The sequence below is a fragment of the Danio rerio genome, chromosome 6 (genome assembly GCF_049306965.1).
Source record: "Danio rerio strain Tuebingen ecotype United States chromosome 6, GRCz12tu, whole genome shotgun sequence".
NCBI classification, from domain to species: Eukaryota; Metazoa; Chordata; class Actinopteri; order Cypriniformes; family Danionidae; genus Danio; species Danio rerio.
Genome location: NC_133181.1, coordinates 21,211,676 through 21,229,766, shown reverse-complemented (window position 1 = coordinate 21,229,766; position 18,091 = coordinate 21,211,676).

Here is an 18,091-nt window from a genome sequence, read left to right as displayed (position 1 = left end):
TGTTGGCAAGAGGAGAGCTGCCGTAAGTGGTGATTACAGTTGTAGCGTAAACACTCAACGTTGGCCTGGGAAAGGGAAAAATAACATTGATATACTGTATGATTGTTATACAAGTATTCAGTCCGTGCAACAAGGCAAAAAGGGGGGTTAAAAGACTACAGCGGCGTTAAAAGAAAAATATGATACGTATATAGACACAGGCTGGTGAGGTGAAGCTCTTGTGAGAGCTGAAGCTCGTTTTGACTCCTGCGGGAATCTGAGCTAGGGGAAAAGTAAAAAATAGAGAGAGAGGTTAGAAAAAGTCAAGGGCATGGAGTAAAGTGCTAGGAGAAAAATGGCAAAATACCCGAAATGTTAAACAAAGTCCTAATGGACTGCTAATTAAATAAACTCAAGTGTAGATAAAACTGTTTAGAAAAACTAAACATCGTCCGACACAGTAAAACATGGGACTGAATCAGTATTGGAGTTACTTTTGCACGCTGAAGGAAGGATGACACCACACCTTGTCTGTTAGACAAGTAATGTTATGTTTTAAAATATTAGTCACGCAGAGCTGATGTACAGTGTATTGTGCCATGAATGGATTTAGCCACTGAAATCGTCACCTTAGAATTGTTTTATCTGACATTTTTTTCAAAATTGAGTTATTGACATTTTTATTAAATGACAACTTATTTACATTATGGGATGTTTTTTATAAGTTTTTTACATTTTAAGACTTTGAAGTCGAAACTCTAGTTTGGCTTTATAATGTTCTTTCTGTGAGCCAATCATAATTTTTAATGCACGCACAAGGACCAATCAGGATCAGCTTTCTTTGTCAGTTCGCCGGACTGCTCCATTGACAGCGGGAAACACAGAAAGACAAAATTACACAAAATCTGAGTCGGCTAAATAATGCCGCACCACACAAAATTGAGACGTGTGTAAATGTGATGATTTAGAAATATTTCTTGACATTGAGATTCCTTCATTTATACATTTTCTTTTCAGCTTAGTCTGTTTATTAATCTAGGGTCACCACAGCAGAATGAACAGCCAATTTATCCAGCATATGTTTTACGCAGCAGATGCCCTTCCAGCTGCAACCCATCACAGAAAAAAAAACCATACACACTCATTCACACACATATACTGTGGCCAGTTTAGCTTACCCAATTCACTTGTACTGCACATATTTAGACTTATATTTGGACTGAACACGGGGAGAACATGCAAACTCCACACAGAAATGTCAATTGACCCAGCTGAGGTTCGAACCAGTGACCTTCCTATTGTGAGGCGATCGTATATGTCAACACCGACATTGAGATAAAATGTTAAATTTTACACTGTTGAAAAAGAAATATATATATATATATATATATATATATATATATATATATATATATATATTAAATTTGAAATATATTTATTTGTTTACATATAGTCTGTGAAGCACTTTTCAATGTTTATTATACTCATTTGGTCATCGTCTGTTTCTTTTAAAATTTTATATTAAGCCTTGAAGGGCAAATAGTTAATTTAAATTATGGGGCATATAATTCAATAAATATAATTCAGTAATTCATATAAAGCATAACATTTTATAAGTATTAACATATTAATTAGATAAAATTAACAGCTGCTCTGGAAAAATATATTTAGCTCAGCCTTGCATGCTTAATTTGAACAAGAAAAAACACATGAAATAAATGTTATAGCAACACCAACTTATATATTTTTTGTTTAGATTTCTTGAAAAGTAATGCTTCAATGAATTATCTGGCAGATAGAACCTTATAATTCTAAGCGGAAAATTACTTTTCAGAATGATAAGGTTCTATCTGCATTAACCATGTTTTTTTACTCCAATTTGCAAATGTAAGAGAACTTTAATCATTTACATTTAGAGAACCCTTAGGGTCTCTGCCATGGTAATGTATGAAAGAGAACTGTTACACACAGGTTTGCTATATGGATTGCAAAAACTTTGAAGCTTAATATCTCAAAATTATTCAGAAAGCAGATAGAACCTTATAATTCTAAGGTGACGAAATCTCCCGGTAAAAGCTAGATGTGATTATTTTTAGTTTCAAAAGGGAGCTTTTACAGCATCGATGATGTAGATTTATATTCAGTTTAACAACAAAACATTAGTAAATGACGCTATTCCGCCTAGCCTGCTTGCTGAGCTGAAGTTGCTTTTATATTCACATTGGGTAATTTGTGAACAATGACAAGGTTGTGATGCACTCCCTATATTGTTTACCGCTATTCTGAATATTCAGTCTTAAATAGCATGTAAGTGTGGTTTAGTAATAAGTGAAATTCCTGTACGCCGCTAGGCCAACCACTACAGACGCTTCTAACTGGCGGAGCTGAGTGATGTGGGGCTGCAGTTGGAGGGTCGGGGAGAGTAGGGTTATTTGTGGGGTTCTGCGTTTGGGTGTTGAAAGTGATGTTGGTGTTGTTGTTATCCATTTTCCTTTTTTTGAAAGTGAAGTTGGGATTGTTGTTGATAGAACTAAAGCTGAAGATGTTGATGTAGCTGGTGAGAGTTGAAATCGCTAATGTTGGAAGAGGAGCAGATGAATTTCCATTTGCTAGGTATCAAAATTTGGCTGTCAAACTGTAAGATACAGGCGGTCTTCAAGACGAAACCAGGGAACCCCGGAGAAACCCGCGCGGACATTGGGAGAATGTGTCAGCTCTACACAGAAACGCCAGATGCTCCAGCAAGGAGCCAAAGCCACTGAAATTCCTCCTGGGGCCTGTTACAGAAAGGAGGTTAAGTGAAAACTCAGAGTATTTTAACCCTGAAATGAGAGAAACTCTGGGTTTTCGGTTTCAAAAAGGCAGGTTTGTTAAACTCAAGAAATCAGGGTAAGTCAAGCCTGTTTCTGAAAGAAAGGTAACTTTAACTCAGAGTCAGTTACTGTGGTAACTTACTCTGTGAATCTAACCTGGTCCGGAGCAGGTTTTATTCTCTAAACTCTGAGTTTCTGTCAGTCTCCTCCCCTTTTTTAAAGATGAAGCGGTATTTCTCGCATTAGCCTTACATTTCCAAACACCTATTTTAGAGCTCATTTTGGAGATGCCCATAAAAACGATTGATGGAGAAGTCATGATTCACATAACTTTTGAAAATATGCATAATAAAACATGTGCATAACTCAGTAGGTTAAACTTTTATTTGATAAAAAAATGCGCATAAACTACGAAGTACACTTAACAAATTACAGTATGTACATTAAAAAAAAGGTTTGTTAGAGATGATGATGAAAATGTGTGTAAATGGACAAACCAGCAGACCGAGCACACAGTAGAACATCTTAAATGTTGTTTTAGTCATTCTAAAATGCCTTAACTGTTTCAGTATTAGTGTATATTATTAATTACCTCTGAGCGTCTGGAGCGTGTCAAGAGTCTCCACATCTGGCTTCAAACGCCCCCACGTGTTCATTGTGTCTTCTGAGGCGCAAGTATTAAATAAAAAATCATTAACGCAGCTTGTTCTACCGCAGTAAATTCTGTTTTTACTGTTGATATTTGGCGCAAGTTAATCAGGAAGTGACGATTGTGTTCTCTTTGACTCGTTGGATAAAAACGCTGCTTTATTCACATCTTTTAGGCGTTATTCCAGTTTTGCACAAATTTATGTAAGTATTTTGTATTTTGATGAAAACATAGATAGTGCCTACATTTTTGTCACACACAGAACAAAGTCACGTACAAGGCTTGTCCTTTTTTCCATAAATATTTAGCTTAACCTTCGACATGTACTGTTACTAGATTAATGGGATTATTATTCTGTCTAAAAATTATTTTTAGCACTGCTTTGGTTCTTAATGTTATATCAACCTCTATCACTTGATCAATAAAAAGGCAGACACACAAGTGCACTGTTAAATCTATTAAAACTGATAAACGTGTATAAAAGTTTAGAAAAAAGTATAAACGTCACACATTACTTATTTTATTATACTTAAATGTTTAAATAATTTAAATAAAAAATTACGCATTAACTTGAGCAGCTGTTTTCCCAGGCTAACTCTCTCTGTTTCAATGATGGTTGCTTCTTTTTAAGTATATACACTCATATTTGCTATAACTTTGCATGAGCAGATCAAGTTCAGCCGGAGAAAGAAATGGAGATCTCTTTTTTTAAGATGTTGCCAAGGTCACTCGTAAAATCTGCGCTCCATTGATAATGCCTTTTTGTAGTCACGGTGTGCGAGCTTAACTCAAACTCAGATCAGCTATTCTGAAACCGAAAACTCAGTTTTTAATCACTCGGTAAATCAACTCAGAGTTCAAGTTTAAACTCAGAGTTGGTTGAACCTCCTTACTGAAACAGGCCCCTGGTTGCTGGGCCACCGAGCTACCTATTCTGGAAAAAAGTGGAAGAAGGGGAGGAGGGGGTTTTCTTCAAGACAAAGATAGTTGTCAAGAGAAAAAGAGGATATATATATATATATATATATATATATATATATATATATATATATATATATATATATATATATATATATATATATATATATATATAGAGGAACTTAGGAACCTTTGATTGGAGGATCGTGATTAGCTGATGTGAGCCAGCTGGTTTAATCATGAGCACATACTCCTCTCGAAATTAGTTTAATATATTAAACTTTACTTTGGAAATCACTACTTTCTTTTTTGTGTGTTTTCTGTCCCAACTTGTTCAGAATTGGAGTTGTATGTACTAGCATGACTAAAAAGTTCAGAGTTGCATCTGTAATTCTGAGAAACAGAAGCAGTCACACTTTTTAAGTAACAAATGATGATGTTTGTGAAGTGTTTTTAGTCTTAAGGTTTTTTGTTTTGGTTTTACCAATTTATCATTGAAAACAAAAGAAACTTTAGGTAATAATGAACAATAATTCATTGTTGCTGTACTGTTTACTGAAAATATGCCATTGTTGTTCATGTTACTGGAGACAAAACAAAAGTGATGAAAAGTGCATGCAGTGGAAAGTACTGCATTTAGACCTTGGCAGCAAACCACTAGGTATTGCAGTTTAATTTAATAAATATCCTGTGAATTTAAAAAAGCTCTTTATAAATGCATGATTTCTAAGCATGTTTTGGCAAGTCAAGCAAAACAAAGTTCAACAGTGTTAAAACAAAAAAAAAAACTGTAATAAAACCATCAATATGTTTTAAAACAATATTTTTTTAATAGTCGCAGAGATGCTGTAAGCTCTGTTCAAAGCCTGAAAAACCAAGCTGAAGAGCTGATGGAAGCCTCTCATGGCCTGGACAATGTTTACAGACAAATTCAAGACATTGTCACTAGCACGGAGGGAGCAGCACAAAGAGTTTCTGATGACTGTGTTAAAGGAGACTTTCATGTGTTTAATTTGCAGAGGTACAAACACATATAAATCTGTGTCTTGAAGTGTCCTCAACTTTATAAACCAAATTAGAGTTTAACCTTAAACTTTGAAATCTCTTTGTTTATATGGAACCACTAGAAAGCTTTTGTCTCTAGACTTTATTTAATTTTTATTTTGCCAACAGCTGGATCTAATGTTGAATTTCTCTCTCTTTTTAATACTATTTCCCCTCTACCAGCAATCATGGAAGAACCTGTCTTTATGACATGCTGCAGGACTATGGTGGGGTGCAAGGTTTGTCAGGACCAGTGGAAGGAAAACTCTACCCAGTGCCCAAAATGCAGAGCTGAGGACTTTGTAACATAGATGTGACAGGCCTGTCCACTCTAATGGAAACCACAAAAAAAATCGATGCACTGCAAAAAATGCTTTTCTTGCTTAGATTTTTTGTCTTGTTTCTAGTCTAAATATCTAAAATTTCTTATATCAAGAGGCATTTTCTAGACAAGCAAAACATATTGTCTCGTTTTGAGAAATAATATGCCAATAATAAGTGAGTTTTTCTTTAAAACAAGCAAAATAATCTGCCAATGGGGTAAGCAAAATAATCTTTTTTCTTTTGATGTAAGATTGTTTTGCTTACCCTATTGGCAGATTATTTTGCTTGTTTTAAGGAAAAACTAACTTATTATTGGCATGTTATTTCTCAAAACAAGAAAATATGTCTTTCTTGTCTAGAAAATTCTTCTTGATTTAGGAATTTTCAGATATTTGGACTAAAAACAAGACAAAAAAATCTAACTAAGAAAATAATTTTTTGCAGTGGAATTTGCAGTTGATATGCCAGTTTATATGCCAAATGTTCTATGGAGTTTCGTTTTCAGATTGAATTAAAACTTCTGTTAAATCTCTTTGTTTAGACCATATGTTATGTGAACTTTCTTTGCAGTTTATTTGTCTGTTTATATGTTAAATGTTCTATGGAGTTTTGTTTTCAGATTTAATAAAAACTTCTGTTACATCTCTTTATGTTATGTGGACTTTCATTTGCAGTTTATATTTGTCATATGTTTGGTTACAAATAGATTTGAAATGCATTTTTTTATACTTTATTTAATTGAACCTCACTTCTCAATAGTTTCACTTCTTAATAGTTTTCTTAGAAGTCACTAGGGGCCTGTTTCAGAAAGGAGGTTAACTGAAAACTCAGAGTATTTTAACCCTGAAATGAGAGAAACTGGGTTTTCCGTTTCAAAATGGCAGGTTTGTTAAACTCGAGAAGGCTGGGTAAGTCAAGCCTGTTTCCAAAAGAGAGGTAACTTTAACTCAGAGTCAGTTACTGTGGTTACTTACTCTGTGAACCTAACCTGGTCAGGAGCAGGTTTATTCCAAGTGGTGCTCGCTGCAGAGCCATTTAGGCAGAGCTTAGCTCCAGCGAGGGGGAGCATGAGCTCTCGTTCCTCCTTTCTTGCACTTCTTCTACGAGTGATGTCACTGGGGGTAGGGTTAGGGGTGGGGTTGGTGTGCGCATTAAAACAGCTTACAGGAGGAGGAGCGAGAGCTCGTTTCGTCTCGTTTATTCTCTAAACTCAGAGTTTCTGTCGGTCTCCTGTTTTTTTTTAAAGACGAAGTGGTATTTCTCGCCTTAGCCTTGCGTTTCCACCCACCTATTTTAATGCTCATTTTGGATATGTGCATAAAAACGATTGATGGAAACATCATGATGCACTTAACCTGTGAAAATATGTATAAAAAACATGCATAATTGAGCAGGATAAACTTTTATTCAATAGAAAATATGCGCATAAACTACGATTGAAACACTTTTAGGAACAAATTACAGTATGTACATTAAAAAAGGTCTTCAAATGATGATGAAAATGTGTATGAATGGACAAACCAACTGGCTAAGCACACTGTAACACGTCTTAAATGTTGTTTTAGTCATTCTAAAATGCCTTAACTGTTTCAGTATTAGTGTATATAATTAGACTACCTCCGAGCATCTGGAGCGTGTCAAGAGTCTCTGCGTCTCATGGCTTCAAACGCCCCCACATGTTCATTGTCTTCTGAGGCGTAAGTACATTTATTAAATAAATAATTTACACAGCTTCTTCTACCACAGTAAATTCTGTTTTTACTGTTGATATTTGGTGCCTATTTAGTCAGGAAGTGACAATTTTTTTCTCTTTGACCCGTTGGATGGAATCTCCGCTTTATTCGCATCATTTATGCAATATTCCAGTTTTGCACATAAATTTATCTAATATATTTAGATGGAAACATAGATATTGTCTACATTTCAGGCACACACAGAACAGTACGAGAATGGCTTGTCCTTTTTTAATAAATAATTAAATTAATTCACTGACCTTCGACATGCACTGTTGCTAGATTAATGGGATTATTATTCTTTCTAAAAATTATTTTTTTTTAGTACTGCTTACCTTCTAAATGTTATATCAACCTCTATCACTTGATCAGTAAAAAAGGCAGACACACAAGTGCACTGTTAAATCAATTAAAACTGATAAATGTTTAGAAAAAGTTATATACGTCACACATTACATAGCTTATTTTATTATACTTAAATATTTAAATACTGTAACGAGCGCACACATGCCACGTCGCCCTGGTCGCTAATTCAACCCAGCTGGACCATCATCAACTCAGGATCGCTCACAGCTGGACGTCATCAAGCAGAGAGGCATATAAGCCAAACCTACGCCAGGAGAAGATGAGCTTCATTCACCAAATGACTCCCTGTGCTAATACTTGTCTCTCTGTCTCTCCTCAGCAGACTCCAGCTCGTGACGATCCTACACCCGACTACTCACTGTCCTTCACCTACTTCCCGGAGCACCAGAGCACCTCACCCTGAAGAAGAGCACCATTTACACCCCTTCACTTTGTAAATAAAGCACTCTCCGGGGACTTGTCTGTAAACTTATCCAACTGTGTCGCTGTTTTCCCTCTGCCTCGCTACAATACTTAAAAAGTGAAATTACGCATTAACTTGAGCAGCTGTTTTCCCACGCTCTCTGTTTCACTGATGGTTGCTTCTTTTCAAATATATACGCTCATATTTGCTATTACTTTGCATGAGCACATCAAGTTCAGCTGGAGAAAGAAATGGTGATCTCTTTTATAAGATATTGCCGTAGTCACTCGTAATATCTGCGCTCCATTGATAATGCCTTTTTATAATCCCGGTATACGCGCTTAACTTTGAGTTAGTCTACTCAAAGTTGATTGACCCAACTCAGATCAGCTGTTCTGTAACTGAAAACTCCGAGTTTTTAATCTCTCGGTAAATTAACTCAGAGTTCAAGTTTAAACTCAGAGTTGGTTGAACCTCCTTACTGAAACAGGCCCCAGGACCTCAAAAAGACTTTTCAAATGAAAATAAAGATACAAAACTATTATTTTCCTTTTTAAATGCATTTCTATTTGTGCAGTTCTATATTATATATAACACCAAAAACAAATTCATTGTATTAAAGTGTTTTGTTTTTGGTGCTGTTTTTCAGCTGGCATTGGCCCGCACGGAAACTGTACGCGCAGAAATCTGCAGTTCCCCATCTAGGGAACTTAAACACTGCGTCTAACCAGAACGCTAGGGGGAACACCTCTTTTATACGCGTCTTGAAGCACATGTGAAATCAATCTAATGTAATTAAGCAGGTGTCGTCAGACCAGAGTATAAAAGCCTGTACTGAGCATTCAGTATCAACTTCTTTGCTTTCAAAAAGCACGCACGTGAAAATACACCCTCTTTCTGTGAACTTTCATTACTGACTTGCATACACAAAATACAAAAAAAACTGACAATTTACTTTTTTATTTTGATATGGCAGAGAAAAACTTTAAACGTTGTGTGCCTCCATGCCCCCGCTTTATCACGGCTGGTGACTCACATGATTTGTGTTTAGAGTGTTTGGGAGAAGAGCATGCCCTGGCAGCATTTGAGAATGCTGACTGTGGACACTGTGACGCTCTCTCCCGTAAAGTGCTGCATAGTCGGAGGGAGTTCTTTAATAAAGCTCCCGTGGCGCATGCTCCTCGCGGTTCGGGTCCCGCTCGTGCTGAGGCTGATCGTTGACTTTGGTCGTGGGGTTCGCAGCTAGATCTGGTGGATGAGATGAAGACTGACTCTGTCCTTTCTCTTTCTGGATCCGTGAGATCTAATCCTCCTTCGGGAGCGTCAGAAGCATGCTCTGCGGTTTCTTCTTGCCGCAGCAGTAAATGCAAAGCGGGTCAGTGGAATATGAGGAGTTAGTGGAGGTGATTTCACGTGCTGCTGACAGGTTTGAAGTAATAGATTGACAGTCAGCACGTGAGCAGCAGCAGCTGCGTCTTACAGGATGAGAGAGAACTACCCAGAGTAGATCTTTGTCCCGAGCTACATGATGCGGTTTCTAAATCATGGAAAAATCCGTATTCAGCACGGTTAATGACACCAAAAACAGCTATTTATTCAGCAGTTTGTGGGCTAGGGGAAAAGGCATGTAAAGTAATGCCAATGATAGAAGAGGACTTAGCGCGTCGTCGTCATCCAGATCTAAAATCTGCAAGGGTCCTTCCTTTGTTGTCAAGACCATTAAGAGTAACATCGGGTCTAGTCGGCAAAGCATATATGACGGCTGGTCAGTCTGTTGGATGCCTGCACACCATATCAGGCTGACCTAATTAAAGAGTGCCTAGATGGTGGGGGAGCGACACCCGAACAGCTTCGAGAAGCTCTTCGGGCATCAGATCTAGCTTTAAGAGCTACTAAAGAGGCAGCCTCTAGTTTGGGGCGATCTATGGCTACCCTGGTGGCTACTGAGCGGCACCTCTGGCTGACACAAGCAGAAGTGTCAGAAACCGATAGAGCTATTTTTATGGACGCTCCAATATCGAGCTCAGGGCTCTTCAGGGACGCCGTCAATCGCGTCGCCGAATCCTTCGACAGAGTTAAAAAACGCTCTAGCTCCCTCGGGGACTTTCTCCCCCCAAGATCAAAAAGTCAGGGGGTTGTTAAAAGACAGCCCCAGCCGTCAACCAGCTCCTCATATCGTGAAGTGAAAAGGATAAAACGAAGTCCTGACGTGTTGGGAGTCAGGCTTCCCAGGGCCCCCCCTGGACACCGAGAGCACCATTCAGCGCTCTCACTGAACCAGGGTCCGTGGAGAAAGGGAGAGACCACCTCACCACTTATGTTGGTGGGGGGCTCTGTGTCCTGTGTCATTCCTCAGTGTCTGAGGGCATTGGGGGCCCCACCCCCTCTTCGGGGGGTCCAAGAACAACCAAAGGCCAGTCTCGAGAGGCTGGTACCCCTAGCACATTTTTTGGCAGCGTGGAAACACCTGCCGATGGTGTCCCAGTGGGTCCTGTTCACAGTGGAACATGGCTACAAAATACAGTTTTGTGCACGCCCACCTCGCTTCAACGGTATTACACCCACAATAGTGAAGCCAGAACAGGCTCTGGTTATGGAACAGGAAGTACTGGCCCTATTAAAAAAAGGCGCAATAGAGCGTGTTCTCCCACTCGACAGAGAGTCAGGGTTTTACAGCCGGTATTTTATAGTTTCCAAAAAGGATGGGGGATTGCGTCCCATATTAGAACTAAGAAATCTCAATCGGTCCGTTGGGGCCCTCAGCTTCAAGATGTTAACCATCAAAAACGTGGTGTCACAAATTCAGTCCGAGGATTGGTTCGTGACAATAGACCTAAAAGACGCATACTTCCATATTTCCATCCTTCCCCGACACAGGAAATACCTGAGGTTCGCTTTCGGGGGCAAAGCGTTCCAGTATTGGGTACTTCCATTCAGCCTAGCTCTGTTACCTCGAACCTTCACCAAAATAGTCGAAGCGGCACTAGCTCCCCTTCGTATGCAGGGTATACGTATCCTAAACTACATAGACGATTGGCTAATTCTAGCTCAGACTCACGATATGGCAGTTCGACATCGAGATGTCGTTCTTACCCATATCAGAAGGTTGGGGTTTAGGTTGAACACCGCAAAAAGTGTGCTTGTTCCAGCCAGGATGACCATTTTTTTAGGTGTGCTATGGGACTCCATGACGTTGCAAGCATGTTTGTCCCCGCCATGAAGCGATTCGATTCAGTCAGCCGTACACAGAGTCAAACTAGGCCATTTTCAGAGGTTGTTGGGTCTCATGGCAGCAGTAGCCAGCGTGATTCCGTTCGGTCTGCTGTACATGAGACCCCTTCAGTGGTGGCTCAAATCCAGGGGGTTTTCCCTCAAGGGGAATCCTTTCCGCATGATCAAGGTCTCGCGGCGCTGCCTTCGAGCCTTAAGTATGTGGAAAATGCCCTGGTTCCTGTCCCAGGGCCCAGTGTTGGGAGCTGTCTGTCATCGCGTCATGCTTATGACAGATGCTTCTCTAATGGGCTGGGGAGCAACCCTGAGGGGGCTTCCCGCAACGGGACGATGGGGAGAACATTATCGTTACTGGCACATAAACTGCCTGGAGATGATGGCTGTGTTTCTGGCCTTAAAACACTTTCTCCCAGATCTAAGGGGCCATCATGTTCTAGTCCGCACGAACAACACATTGGTGGTCGCTTACATCAACCATCAGGGGGGTCTGAAGTCTCGAATGGTATGCAAACTAGCACATCGGATCCTCCTGTGGGCCCAGAACAAAATCCTGTCCATCAGGGCAATGTATGTCCCGGGCCATCTGAACATGGGAGCAGATCTCCTGTCGAGGCAGGGGGTGAGATCCGGGGAATGGAAACTTCACCCCGAGGTGGTGGAGACCATTTGGGAAAGATAGGGAAAGCACAGGTAGACCTGTTTGCTTCCCAAGAGACCACGCATTGCGTACTGTGGTTTTCTCTCTCGCATCCAGCCCCTCTGGGACTGGTTGCCATGGTTCAGACAAGGCCGAGGCTACGTCTGTATGCTTTTCCCCCGGTCGCTCTGCTCCCAGGAGTCCTGGAGAGGGTCCATCAAGACTGAGTACAGTTACTGCTGGTAGCCCCGGTTTGGCCTACCAGGATTTTTTTGCCCTGCTGGCGGGTCTCCCGTGGGAAATCCCCATCAGGAGGGACCTTCTGTCCCAGGCGGGAGAAATGATACTTCATCCCCTACCCGACCTGTGGAAACTGTGGGTGTGGCCTCTGAGGGGGCCCATCTCATAGAGTATGGACTGTCAAACGAGGTTGCTCAGACCATTCTAAGCTCCAGGGCTCCCTCCACAAGGAAGCTTTATGCCCTAAAATGGGCTCTTATTTCAGCTTGGTGCAGAGAACACCAGCTGAACCCAGTCAGCTGTCAGGTAGCCTCAGTGCTGGAATTTCTCCAAGATCGCCTGTCTGCTGGGCTAGCTGCATCCACTCTGAGAGTGTATGTGTCAGCTATAGCGGCCTACCGTTCTCCCCTAGATGATGAGTCACTAGGACAGGATCCGCTAATTCGTTGCTTCCTTTGTGGAGCCATAAGGCTAAGGCCTGTCAGCACACACAGAGTACTGACATGCGATTTAACATTGGTGCTCGAGGGCATCTCTGTTCCCCCATTTGAGCCACTGCAGGAGGCGTCAGATAAGTTTCTGACACTAAAAACAGCTTTCTTATTAGCTATTTCTTCCTTAAAAAGGGTTGTTGACCTCCAGGCTTTGTCGGTTGCACCTTCATTTCTGGAGTTTGCTCCAGGCATGTCTAAAGCCTTTCTCTATCCCAGACGGGGGTACGTGCCTAAGGTGCCCACTCATGTGGTGAGACCTGCTGTGCTACAGGCCTTTCACCCGCCCCCATTTCAGTCGTCGGACCAAGAGAAGTTAAACTTACTCTGCCCAGTTAGGGCTCTGAATACATATGTTAACTGGGTTATCAACTGGAGAAAGAGTGAACAGTTACTGGTCTGCTTCGAACCCTCAAAAAGGGAGAGTCCGGCGAATAAGCAGACAATAAGTAATTTTATAGTTGAGACTATCTCAATTACCTATCAGGGTGCTGGACGCCCCTACATTTGTTAAGGCCCACTCCACAAGGGCTGTAGGGAACTCCAAAGCTTCTATTTCGGGCTCAGCCGATTTGAACCCATCGAGTTTATGTATAGTATAACTTGTGTAAATGTTTTAGATGGCTGACGTGAAATTGGGGTCCGTTCTACGTACGTCGCTAATTACATCCGAGCAGGGCCGGCCCAAGCCTTCAGGGGGCCCCTAAGCAGGATGTTATTTGGGACCCTTTGGTGCAAACAATATGACAAATTATCATCAATCCTTGATAATTCGCACACTACAATTTAAAACACACATTATCGATTTTATTCACTGTAGCTGTGTTGCTTACATCATAAAATATATGTTTTAAGACAATCCTAAATATTATTCTGCAGAAACAACTTGCTATTGATCCAACTTTTTATATGACTACTTGCCACAAATCTAAATAATTAGACACAAAACATTAATATGGGCTGGCAGAAACAACAGCAGCTGGAAGTAGCCAATAACATACTTATTTTTATTATTATTCAGGCACAAGACGCTGCCAAACAGTCAAACATAGTGACAATAAAGATACATTTTTAAAAATTGGATATAAATTTTAATACTGAAAAAAATTCATAATGTATTTTGTAGTTTAAATAACTTAAAACATCTAATTTAAATTAATCAAATTAAATCAGGAAGCATTTTCTAGAAATACTTGCATATAAATCTAATTAGTAAATATGTACAAAAAAATTTTCAGTTTTCAGAAATAATTCTAAATTAAGTGATTTTTTTTTAAAAAAAATTTGCAAAAAAAATTAATCTGCCAATGAGATAAGTAAAATAATCTTATTAAAAACCTAAAACAATATTTTTTATTTACCCTAATTGACAGATTGAGCTTTTTTAATGAAAAATTTACATAATTTTGACTAAAAATCCTTCTAGAAAATGTTTATTGGTTTAGGAATTTTTTAGATATTTGGACTAAAAATCACACAAACTATAAGAAAGAAAATAATTTTTGCAGTGTATTTACCAACTGTCAGTTGTATAAATCAGAAGCTTATTTTTTAATCGCCAAGTTCATGAAAAAGCATTTTGCTGCTGTTCTGGGCACTGCTGCTTCAATCACGATATCAATGATTCTGCGATATATTGATAGATCACTAGAAAACCAGCCATAATATATCACAATTTTGGTAAATGAAGGGGAAAAATGCATAAAAAATTAATGATGAATTTCTTTTATAAACACGCATTTATAGAATTGCAACAATGTAAAACAAGCGCACATCTGTCAAACAAGCTTAAAAATGCTGATCTGCAGAGAGGAGTTTATGACTGAAGAGAGCACATCTCTAGCACACCAGCAAAATCTCAATTTAGTGGAATATGCATTTAAGAATAAAAACTGCCAAAATAGTAATTTATTGCTTTCTAATTTTCTGTAAACTTAAAACACTTATTACAACTTGACCAACTAATTTTATGTAAACATGGAAACTTTTTATGCTTAGCCCTGGTTTATTTTTAATAAAAAAAATATGTATTCCCAATATTTTTTCAACTGATCAGAATGCTCTGAGAGGTGAGCACAGACTCCTTTGAGCACGTATGTTTTCAGCAGTGGAGAACATTAGTTATTTACTCATCTATTTAAGTTTTTTAATTCCCCTAATATTTTTTTTGCCAAAATACCATCTACATGACTTTGACAAGGTCTGTAAGAGTCAAATAAACGCAAGGCCCTTCTAATTAAATGTTCGTGTCCTATGGATATCTTTATATATTTTGGCAGAGTTAAAAAGTTTGAGCACATAAGAAGTTGCACTGGCCGTGGGCACGCACGCACGAGCGAGCGATAGAGCGAAGTGAAAGCGTGTCTGTTAGAAAGAAACTAGTGGCAAATTCGGGGTAGCTGGATGTCTGAAACACACAAATACATTGGCCCAGCTTGGACAGAAGAAAGTGTCTGTATGCCTGAGATTTTCACCTTTGCAATGGCTCATCTGTCAGTGGTTTACATGACGCTGGTGTATGTCTAATGATCCACCATTACAGGAAGCGCCTGGTGGTGGCTGGGTGTACTGTAGCTAAAGCAGTTATCTGCTGCAGTCAGTGTGGAAAACTGATTAATTAAATTAGATCTTTTGTAAATTTAGGTAAATATCTTGGCGCCTGAGTATGTATTGTGGTCAGAAATAACACTTTAAATGGGCATATATTTTGTCCCACCACTAATCCACAACTCAAACTAAAACGAAAGTCACACAGTAATTTCAATCACTCTTGGAGGCCCCCTGGTGGCCAAGGGGCCTTAAGCAGCCGCTTAGTTCGCTTATGCCTTGGGCCGGCTCTGCATCCGAGATCAAAATACACATCCAAGATGATATAATCCCGCTAATCATTATCTGGCTAATTAGGTTCTTCGAACACACCGGTTGTTGCTGATTAGTATGGCTGGATTGAATGATCTGAGGGGGCTGGGGAAAAGTAGCAGAAAAATTGAATGCGTAAGTAATAAATGTGCTAGAGGTTAATACTCTTACAATCATTTGTGATAATGACATTTAGACTGTTTTATTTAATTAGAGCCACCACGGGACCCAAAAGAACATGGGAGCAAGTAAACGTGAAATACAAAAACGTTCTACAAAATATTAAATACATTTTCTATTCATTTTCTATTTCTATTCGCACATAGAAATAAAGTTTTTTTTTTTCCTTTTCATTTTTCCCTCCATCAGCAAGGAGGAAAAGGTGTGAAAAAAAAAAAAATGGGCGGTGGTCCTGCAGAAGAGCTTGCCCTTGGTTTTAATGCAAACAGGCTAATTGTTCAGGGCATACCAGGGGGCAGCTCTTCCCTAGAGCTACAGCCAGGCACCAGTAAGGGCACCACAGTCATCACTGGTAAGGAGGATTTGAATTATGTTTCTACATTGCAGTTTGTAATCTAAATGTCATTTATACAAATTTTAAAATGGTATATTAAATAGTTTTGAATTGCATTGACATAAAGAAAGATAGCTAAACTTGCTTGTATAGTTGTTAGATTTATGTTTCTGTGTAGCTCATTATGCTGTATTTCTTTATTTTATCTGTGAAGTTTCTAATGATACACCTACACTTGTATCTATTCCATTTGAAGTTGTGGCAGAAGTGATAAGTGGACTGATGCTAGGCTACATTTTTAAACAATATTTCAATCAGTAATTAAGACTCATGCCAACCACTTCATGCATATATTTATATCTTTTTTCCTCAATGCACAGAACAGTGAGGAGACTCTTTCTGATGAGTGTTTTGAGGAATTTACTGTAAGTGCATAATCAAACGATGTCTCCAATCAGTGTGTATGTGTAATTATTTTTTTTTCTCTGCAGGAGTCCATGCCTTCCAAGAGGCCTTTTGACCGGCACAGTGATAAAGAGGTAGACTGTACAGCAGTTTTGATAAAAAAAAAATTAAGTGTCTGGTTATGTATTTAATTTTAACTCTCCAAATGGCACAGGGTGACATTCGTTCTCTATATAAGAGGAGCCTCCAACATAAAGTGGAGTATTTAGAACTTAAAAAACAAAAACTACGTGGAGAAATTGAGATGCAGCAACTAATGAAAACAAAAATGGAGCTAGAAATACAATTGTTGCAAAAAGAACTTCAGAGTAAGTACTAAAACAACACTTTCACACTTGGCCACTACTCTTAACCTTTCATAATATTTCTCTCTTTGCAGGCAAAAGATGACTACTTTGATATTACTTGTGTGTGTGTAAATATATATATATTTTTTTCCCATGACTTACCTGCACATTTATACCGTGAACCCCTTTTCGGTTCACAAAATCTCCTTCATTAGGGCCAGGGGGGGGCCTTGATTTGAATGTGTGTGCAGTCTATGGCACCAATCACATTAGGGAAGCCTGGGGCACAATCAAATTTATTTAGGCGTGGACATACTAACACCATCTTTATTAGTAATTTCTAAATATAAAGTACCTGCAATGGCGAGGAAACTTTGTTTCACCACTTGTGGTCTTAAGTGGCTAGGAAATACAATAACACTTCCTAAAATCTGCTTCAGTGCCAGATAAACTTTGCGAATAGCACGGCAGACAGCACTTTTGGACAAATTCTCTGCATCCCCAATGGTATAAAGAAAAGTGCCATTCGCAAAGTATCTTAACGCGATACACACGGTTTGTATTGATGTTAAAGCCTGACTCCGACGGGTCAAACTTTTAATATGAAGATCCAACAAATTTACTATGTACATGATACCCTCACATAAAAAACGATATCGCTCAAAAAGTATATGATCCTGCTGTGCTAAAGGATCATTTCTCTGTTTCAAGACACGGTTAATTCTTAAAGCCCATCGTATTATTAGCGCACCTTCTGCAACAGGTTGCTCTCTTAAAAACGGACAAGACATGGCTGCAAATGCAACAGATTTCCTGAATCAGTTGCGCTTAAAAAGCCACTATCCAATCCTGTTTACATGAAATAAGCCTGCTTCCGACCAGGCTTGAGTTGCCAGACCTGTTGCTATGACAGTAACTCTCGGAAGACTTTTGAAGAACGAAATGATCCTGGATCGAGTCAAATTGTCAATATCCAAATCCAGCTAACTGAGTAATCCACGTACGAAGAACAGACCCCTGATGTTTCAAAACAGTGTCGGGATCATGAAGCGCAGGTGACCAAGGTGATTAGAAAAACTCAGGTCATGTGATTTAAAGTGTTTCGAAACACCTTGTCACGTAAGTAAAGCGCTCCGAG